Source organism: Lygodium microphyllum, chromosome 26 (assembly GCF_053477565.2).
Source record: "Lygodium microphyllum isolate KBCC chromosome 26, Lygodium_microphyllum_v1.1.10, whole genome shotgun sequence".
NCBI classification, from domain to species: Eukaryota; Viridiplantae; Streptophyta; class Polypodiopsida; order Schizaeales; family Lygodiaceae; genus Lygodium; species Lygodium microphyllum.
The window spans coordinates 39,930,047-39,939,180 of NC_141160.1; the positions used below are offsets into that span (position 1 = coordinate 39,930,047).

The following is a 9,134-nucleotide window of genomic DNA, read 5'->3' on the forward strand; positions in this document are numbered from 1 at the left end:
TTGACTTGGTGTATGTCAACACACAGGATCAGATAGCTGACATCTTCACGAAGGCATTGGGTACAGAGAAGCTTCAAAAGTTTTGAAGCTTACTTGGAGTTGCAGAGATGCATTTGAGCTTGATGGGGAGTGTTGAGATGACAAGCTCAACACATGCGGACATTAATGATGGACCGCCTGGTTGAATGGGTCCACATGTCTACACTTAGCACGTTGGTGGTCATTACGACTCTCATATGGCCACTGACTCATTACTTATTATATTCAGGTTGTTACACCTATTTACAGCTTGCATAGTTATAGCGCCAGTCGACTAGTGTAGTCGGTTATGCATTGTTTGACTTAGTAGGCCACTTTCCTTTATATTGTATCTTATCTATACTTTGTGTACATTGTAAAAGTGTGCGGAAGAAGAAGAAGAAACCAACAAGAAAACGTTTTGGCCTCCATCTCTCTTCTTGTCTCTTGAGTGAGCTTCTCCTTGTGCATTCTATGTGTGTTCGACGCAGCATCTTGAGCAAGTCCCCCCACCACGCGATTCTTGACACCCCTTTCCCTGAATCATGAAACTCCACCTACAAATCACCAAACAAACTCAATGGTACAGTAGAGCCTGGTTTGACTGTTGTGATCAATGATCATCATGCATCTGATTATGAGAACATTGCAAGGGAGAAAGCACCTCTATGTTGACAGTTCTTCATTGTGACAACTAGTGATGCTGCCTATGAGATTGTAAGAAAGAAAATGACACTTTCCCAAACTAGGCGTAGTAGAGCAGGGCTAAAAAGGAGTTTGTAATGCAAGCACTAGGTGCCCACCTATAGTGGCTCCAGATGACAAGCTTAAGTTTTTATTCTGGAGCAGAGCCTCAGCTTTACTAGAGAATGATTGCTGGAGCCTATCATGACCTTTGCTCTTTTCCTTCTTTCTAAAATCAGCACTGAAGGAGAATTGGGTCCTCTTTCAGGTGAAGATCCACCTTCTTCCTCACTGTGAAGCTGCTCTCCATCCTCCCCATCATCATTGAAGTGCAATAGTTCTTCTCTATCAATAACTGAAGGCAAACTAGCATCACTGCCAGGTAGGGTCACGTGAGATGGAACAAGGAGTTCCCAAGCACCAAAATTTGCCGTACAAGTCACCAATGGCTAAAGCATTTCCTTTCAATCTCCATGCCAAGCTCCAGATTTGAGATTCAAACTTTTGGGAATCTTATGTCTTGCATGTTATCCACATCCCAAATGATTATTGGAAGAGAGAGAGAGAGACACAGTGGAGTGGAAGATGACCCTCAGCTCATTGTTGTTCTTGTTTCATTATTCTTCCATCATACAAATTGAAAGAGACTTACACACATAGGTATGACTAACCAAGACTAATCGTGGTTAAGTCACGGACTACATCGACTTATTGAATGTCACACACTTGTAGAGATGTATCCAGCTAATGTGGTCACACACATAAAGATTGACTAACTGAAGAGTAATGGGAGCTTGATATTCTAACACTCCCCCTCAAGATCAAACCATCTGATAAATTCCAAGTAGTTGTCTGAAGTATATGAACTTTTCTTTACAAAGAGACTTGGTAAATATGTTTGCTACCTAGTCTTCAGTCTTCACATGAATCAAGTCGATCTGCCCTGTAAGAACCATTTCTCTGATGAAATGGTAGTGAACCTCAATATGTTTGGACCTAGCATGGTAGACAGGATTGCTAGCCAACATAACACTGCTGAGGTTATCACAATGCAATCTCACTCTGCTTTCAAGCTGTATTCCCAAGTCTTTCAAGTAGTTTCATCAACCAAACTGCTTCCAAGTCGCTAAGGTAGCTCCTTTGTACTCAGCTTCTATACTAGACAATGTAACAGTAGGTTGTTTCTTACTTTGCCAACTGATCATACTCCTGCCCACCAATCCAAATGCATAACCACTGGTTGACCTCCTGTCATAGGCACAACCAGCCCAATCAATATCAGTAAACCCTGTCAAGTCAAGGGATTTTTTGTATGCATAAAACAACCCATAATCTATAGTACCCTTTATATATCCCATGATCCTCCTGACTGCATCTAAATGTGGTTTGTGAGGCTTCTGCATGAACTGACTAATCAGCCCCACTACATAATATAAGTTAGGATGGGTAATAGTCAAGTATATCAAGATGTCTACCATCTGTTAATACATGGTCACATTCTCTATGTCATTTCCAACATCAGTCTACAGCTTGACATTCTGATCAAAAGGTGTCTTCATAGGCTTGCATTCAGCCATACCATACTTCTGTAACATGTCATGAGCATACTGCTTCTGTAGTAGACTTATACCTTGAGGCGTAGAGACTACCTCAATCCCAAGAAAAGACTTTAGTTCCCCAAGGTCTTTGACTCTGAATTTAGCATGTAAACATGATTTAATTTCAGCAATGCCCTCTTCATCATCTCCAGTGATGATAAGATCATCTACATAAACCACTAGAAACACATATCCATGATCTGTCTTCTTCGTAAACAGACTGTGATCTGCATCACCCAATCTAAATCCATGTTGCTGTAAATAACTACTAATCCGAGCATTCCATGCTCTAGGTACCTGTTTTAGTCTATATAAATCCTTTTTCAGCTTATATACATGTGTAGGAAAGTCCGGGTGAACATAGCCTTCATGCTGCTCCATATATACTTCCTCAACCAAATCACTATTCAAAAACTCATTATTGACATCCATTTGCCATAATTTCCAACCTTTGCATGCTACCAAAGCAATGGGTACAATTTTGATTGTTGTCATTTTAGCCACCGGACTGAAAGTTTCCTCATAGTCAAGGCCATATTGCTGTGCATACCCTTTTGCAACCAGCCTGGCCTTATAGCGTTCTAACAAACCATTTGACTTGCACTTAACCTTGTACACCCATTTGCAGCCAATGGTGACTTTTCCTTCAAGCAACTCAACCAATTCCCCTGTCTCATTTTCAGCCAAGGTTGCATACTCCTCATCCATGGCAGCACACAAGTTATCATCTGTAACTGCATCATCAAACTTTGTAGGTTCTTTGTAACCTGTCACACTAGCCATATATGCATAATAGTGGGCTAAATAACAAGTGTATGTGAACCTGTCAACTGGTTTTCTGACAATCTCAGATCTCCGTAGCTGTGGCTCACTCTGAGCTTGCCTCTCATGAGGCGGTACATAATGACTCTACCTTGCTCTAGGCATCATAATAGATAGAATGCCCAACTCACTATCCAAATTGTCACTGTTAGATGACTCATAACTTGCTGTAAGTGGACTTGTCACATCCTCAAGCATATTTTCTTTTCCCTTATCCAATCTCCCTCTCATTGACATATCGGTATTAGTAGACGTAGGAGTACAACTCTGTAAGCGTCCTGACCAAGAACTTACTATAGGTGACCCATCACCTATAGGACCACTCATAGATGTACTCACTATAGGTGTATTTTTAGTATTACTAGTACTAGTTGATCCATCAGTAGCCACTGCAACCGGATTACCATACCACAATGCCAGCTCGTCAAAAACAGCATCTCTGCTAATCAATGTCTCATGTGTAGACAATACATAACACTTGTAAGCTTTTCGATCTTGTGCATAACCAAGGAACACACGCTTGACAACTTTAGGATCCAATTTCTTTCTCTTTTCATCAGGAACATGCACATATGCAATGCTACCAAATACCTTCAAGTGTGAAATGTTAGGCTTATGACCATACAACCTCTCATATGGAGTTACATCATGAATCCCTGCTGAAGGGGTTCTATTCAGCACATAGACAGTAGTAGTCACTACTGTTTCAGCCCAATAACCATTTGGCAAACTCTTCTCATTCAGCATAGCTCTTGCCAATTCCATCAGTACCCTATTTTTCCTTTCTGCTACACCATTTTGCTGCAGTGTATAGCTGCAAATTAACTGTCTTCCAGTCCCATGTTTAGCAAGGTACCTGTCAAAGTAATTAGAGACATATTCTCCACCTCCATCTGATCTAAGATATGAAATTTTAAAGCTCAACTCATTTTCAACATGCTTCTTGAAGTCCTTGAATGCATCAAACACATCATCCTTATGTTTTAGTATATAAAGCCAACTGTACATATTGAAATCATCAATGAAGGATACATAGTAATGAGCACCACCAAATGAAGCATTATGAGACAGACTCCATACATTTGAGTGTACCAACTGCAAGGGTTGTGAGCTATTCTGTACATGTCATGAGCTTTCCAAATTGGCATGCATCACATACATGTCCAAAGTCATGATACTTGAACTTAGGCAGTCCAAGCACAATCTCCTTTTGTTGCATAGATTTCAGCTTTTGTACATTCACATGGCCAATCCGCTTATGCCATATCTCAACATCCCGTATAACACCATCATCATGTGCAAACATGGGTGCTTTCAACTCTGGAATTGACGCATCAAGAGTAAACATTCTGCCATCTCTTCGGCCTTTAGCAATCAATTTGCAGCCATTACCATATTCTTCAACAAAGCACCCATCTCTATTAAATATGACTTGCAGATTTTGTTCTGCCATTTGTACAACTGTCAAAAGATTCTTGGTTATTGTAGGTACATGTAGTACATCATGCAGGCTCTTTTTCTTGCAATCAGGCATCAACAATGGAACAATTTTTGTGTGCTGAATATCATGTTGGGTGTCATCTCCAATACACACATAACCATGTAAACCTGCAACCATCTCATCAAACCATTCTCCATGGGGTGTCATATGATTTGAAGCCGTTGAATCAATGTACCATCTCATCTTTGTTCTACCTAGATGCATTCTTAGACACATGCTACATGGCAAACAATCTGTAAACCTGCTCGTCATGAGCATCGCTAGAAGATGCATAGTGCCCATGTTGTTTGCCCTTTGCCTTCATATCTCCCTGCTTCTTGTAATAATCCTTTGCAATGTGTCCATATCTGCCGCAATAATGACAGTCCTTATCTCTGTTTGACTGATCACTTGACTGCCATAAACCAAATCCACCACCTCTACCATGGGGTGATCTCCCCTTGCCTCTAAAGCTGCCAGATCCATGCTGGCCCTGTGTATTTGTGCCATGCCATGCATTCTGCTGATGCTATCCATAAGCATTTTGAGTGTCTCCTCGACATCAAAAAGAGCCACTGCTTTTGCCACCTCTACCACGCTGGCTAGCGTAAAGAGCAGAGTCTCTGCTTTGAGACGTACTAGAACGTGTATTTAGCCCAAGCTTAACTTCCTCATGTAGCAGCAAAGCAATTAGCTCATCCCAATCAGGGGATTCAGCTCTCATAGAAATAGATGTATCAAATGCTCTATACTCTTTGGCAAGTCCATTCAATATTACTGCAATCATTTCATCCTCAGACACTGAAGATCCAATGGTGGCAAGCTGATCCACTATGTTCTTGATCTCTGTAGTATAGGCCTGAATGCTTCTCCCATTCCTAGACATGTTATTAAACTGTTGCTTTTGTTGAATATTTCTTGCATGTGTTACATTTCCATAATTCTTCATGAGTATGTCCCATGCATCCTTTGGAGAACTGCATCTAGTAATCAGTATAACCATAGCATCTGATATAGATAAGAAAAACCAATGTAACACCTTGCATGATCTCTCAGCCATAGCTTATGAGCCCTTTTCTGATAATTTGTTGGATTTCTTTCATGCATTTCAGGTTCAGCCTCATCACCTGTACATAAGTCCCAATAACCTCTGCCAACCAAAAAATTATTCATATGGAACTTCCATAAAGCAAAAATTTTATTGTCCAACTTTTCTCCCACAATTTGAGTGATATTGTTAGTGCCTTGAGCATTTGCCATAGTTGTAGCTTAGGTATTCAGTGATGTATACAACCTGTAAGTATTTGACTCCTTTTCCTATAGTTCAAGACCAGTTTCCTGCAATTCGGGCCAGTTTTCCTGACAATCTGCTTGCTATAAAATGTATTCCAATAATGAAAAAACACAATCAACTAAGCATAAACCAAGCTCAAATCAGTTCAAAACATTCTATGGTGGTGGCAAAACATCCCAACAACCAACTATGTCCATATAAGTATCAATATTTGTACTGTTGCAAGTAGTAATACCAAATACAGCCAACCCATTGCTATAACCAGCAGTACTTTCTATGTTAAAACAAGAGTATTTAGACCTCAAAACAGCCCCAAAACATCTCATTCAGTTGCCACTCTATGCAGGAGTTGATACATGTCCAATCGGTCAAAATATATTGCATGTATGTCAAGTGAAGATGATAGGTATCCTTCTTGCAGACAATAACCAGCCAATACCTTGGTGTAACTAGCAACAAATCAGTCCAAACTTTGGACTTTTAACATTCACAATATCCCAAAAAGCATCCACCACTCAAGTGGTATGATCAAAGCATTTGTCACTAGCAAATAAGCATCACAGATACTTCAACCCTATAGGTATATTGTTTCCAAATTCAGGATAGTAAACCAGTTCACTGTTTCCAAATCCAAATAAGCTTCAAAACTGAGCATTTAACACTCCAATATCATGCTTAAATGCATGATAATAAGGGCATATACATTGTTAGGATGAAAGCCAACAGTCCCTTAGAATCACTTGATGTTTAATGTAGTAAACAACCAGTATGCACAGATCTGTGCTGAATATCTCAAAATCTGTGAGGAATTTGAAAAAACTTTCTTCTGCAAAGTTGTAGATCACGTTGAAACGGTCGGAAAATGTGTGTTGTCTCTCCAAAAACCATTTCTATAGCAAGATATAGCTTCTGCAAAAAAAAAAGGGATGCATGCACAGTCTCCTTTAATGACGTTTTCTTCAAACTTGATGTCTGGATGTCAAATGGCCACTACCAAGCCTTCAGGCTTCAGGCATTCAGGCTCTGATACCATGTCAAAAGAGAGGGATAGAGACAGAGTGCAGCCAAAGATAAGCCTCAGCTCATTGTTGTTCTTCTTTCATTATTCTTCCATCATACAAACTGAAAGAGACTTACACACATAGGTATGACTAACCAAGACTAAATGTGGTTAAGTCATTGACTACACCGACTTACTGAATGACACACAAGTGTACAACTGTATCCAGCTAATGTGATCACACACATAAAGATCGACTGATTGAAGAGTAACGGGAGCTTGATATTCTGACAATGATGACCTGATTGTCACTTGCTACGGTTGCAAGGTATTTGCCATTTGGTGACCAGGCTAAGGAGCCAACTGAAGCTGAATGCCCACCTTTGAGGATGAAGACCTTTTCACTTGTATCCCGATCATACATAATCACATCCACGCCATTTTTTCTGCTAGGAATTGCCAAGACATCTCCCTTTGGATGCCAAGCAATTTCATTCCTCCCAAATTTGTTCAGATTTGTGTTGAGTGCAGCATGGTTAAGTGTGTCGATTCGCTTGCCAGATGAGAGGCACCATCACATGATAGTGCCATCACTACCGCTGATGCCAAAAACTCATTGTTGGGGTCAAATGCAAGGCTAATGATAGGTGCATTGTGGCCTTTAAGGACTCGCACAATAGAGCTGTCAATGGTACCGATGATCTTGATGCCATCATCCTCTCCTCTTGCCACAAGCAAAGAGCCTGCGGAACTAAAGGCAACGCCATGGATGGGCAAAGTAAAGCAAGTCACAGTGCTTTAGAACTCTCCATCTGAGAAAAAAAAAGAGGAAGGCTATGAGAAACACTCACTCTGCAACTCAATCTCTACAATGGACAAGGGCCATCTTGAGTCAGACAAAATGGTTAACATAATAAAAATCCATGTGATCCTGTGTCTAAGGCTCTGAGCCATGAACTCATGCCATGGTAAAATTCATGCAATCATGTATTAGTTTGAAGGCATGAAGAGAAAAATGAATGAAATTGTGACTACTAGAGAAAAGATCTCATGCCATGTTAGTGTCTCTGAAGAGAAAAATGAATGAAATTGTGACTACTAGAGAAAAGATCTCATGCCGTGTAGTGTCTCTGAAGAAATCTATATGCTGTAAATAGAAATCTTCATAGAGAAGTATTTAGTTCCACAAAAGAACTTGAATGAAATGTTGCAATGGCTGACAACATTTAGAGAGTAAAGAGTGAGGCTACGACTGTGGGAAACATTTGGTGCAACATTGTGTCCATAAAAGAAATTTTCATAGATTTCCATAAAACAGACATTTGTGAGTGAAATATTGCAATGCCTGAAAGCATTTATCTCGTGCAGCATTATGTCCATAAATAATTTTGCATATACTTCTAGAAAATAGACATTTTATGAATCAAATGTTGCTATGCCTGAAAGAACTTAGAGAGTAAATAGCAAAATAGTCACAGTTGGTTAACATCTAATGTAGCATAATGATCTACATGTGTTTCCACAAAACAAAGTTTTGTGAAGGAAAGATACTGAATGAGCATAGTTCTTCTAAATTGCCATTAGAGATTCATTAGAAAAACTGTGGGGCGATGATGGAAAAAAAACTTGGATAGGAGAAGAGCTTGACTGAGTGATCGAGGGAACTAGAAGGGAAGGTGAGGTCGGAGGGAGAGAGGGCAAGGGAGTGATGGCAGAGCGATGGTGGGAGAGGCGCCGAGAAGGGGCAAGCGGCGAGTGGGTGGCTGAGGAGGAGGAGGCCATGCGTGAAAGAAGATGAGGGGGTGAGAGGTGGTCGCGATTAGTTGCTGGCCTTCTTTGTCCCACGCAATGCATGGGTTGCCATCACCCCTGTCGCCCGGATTTCCTTCCACCTCCAGCATTACGACAGCCTTATTTCCCACCCCTGCCGCTCCTCTTCCCACTCCGTCATAGCCATTTCCTTTCGAGTTCCTTGCCATAGCTCATGTGCGTCCATCTCGCGCTCTCTCTCTCTCTCTCTCGGCTCACGTTAAGAATTAGCCGCCCACCTTATTTTCTCCAAACCCTCCCTCCCAAAATTTAATTCTAGTGCAATTGAATAAAGTTACTAAGTAGGGCACGATTTAAATCCCAAGGTGTACAAATTAGCTTTAGGAATTATTAGATAAAAAATTATATGATGATATAACTATTAGGAATAGTAATGCATATCTACACGATAGAATATATGATATTTAT

General features: G+C 40.5%; 1 pseudogene; it reads right to left on the reverse strand.

The window, feature by feature from the left end:
• Positions 1-845: 845 nt before the first annotated feature.
• On the reverse strand, positions 846-8,875 carry LOC148013173 (protein ENHANCER OF LHP1 1-like; annotated as a pseudogene).
• Positions 8,876-9,134: the final 259 nt, after the last annotated feature.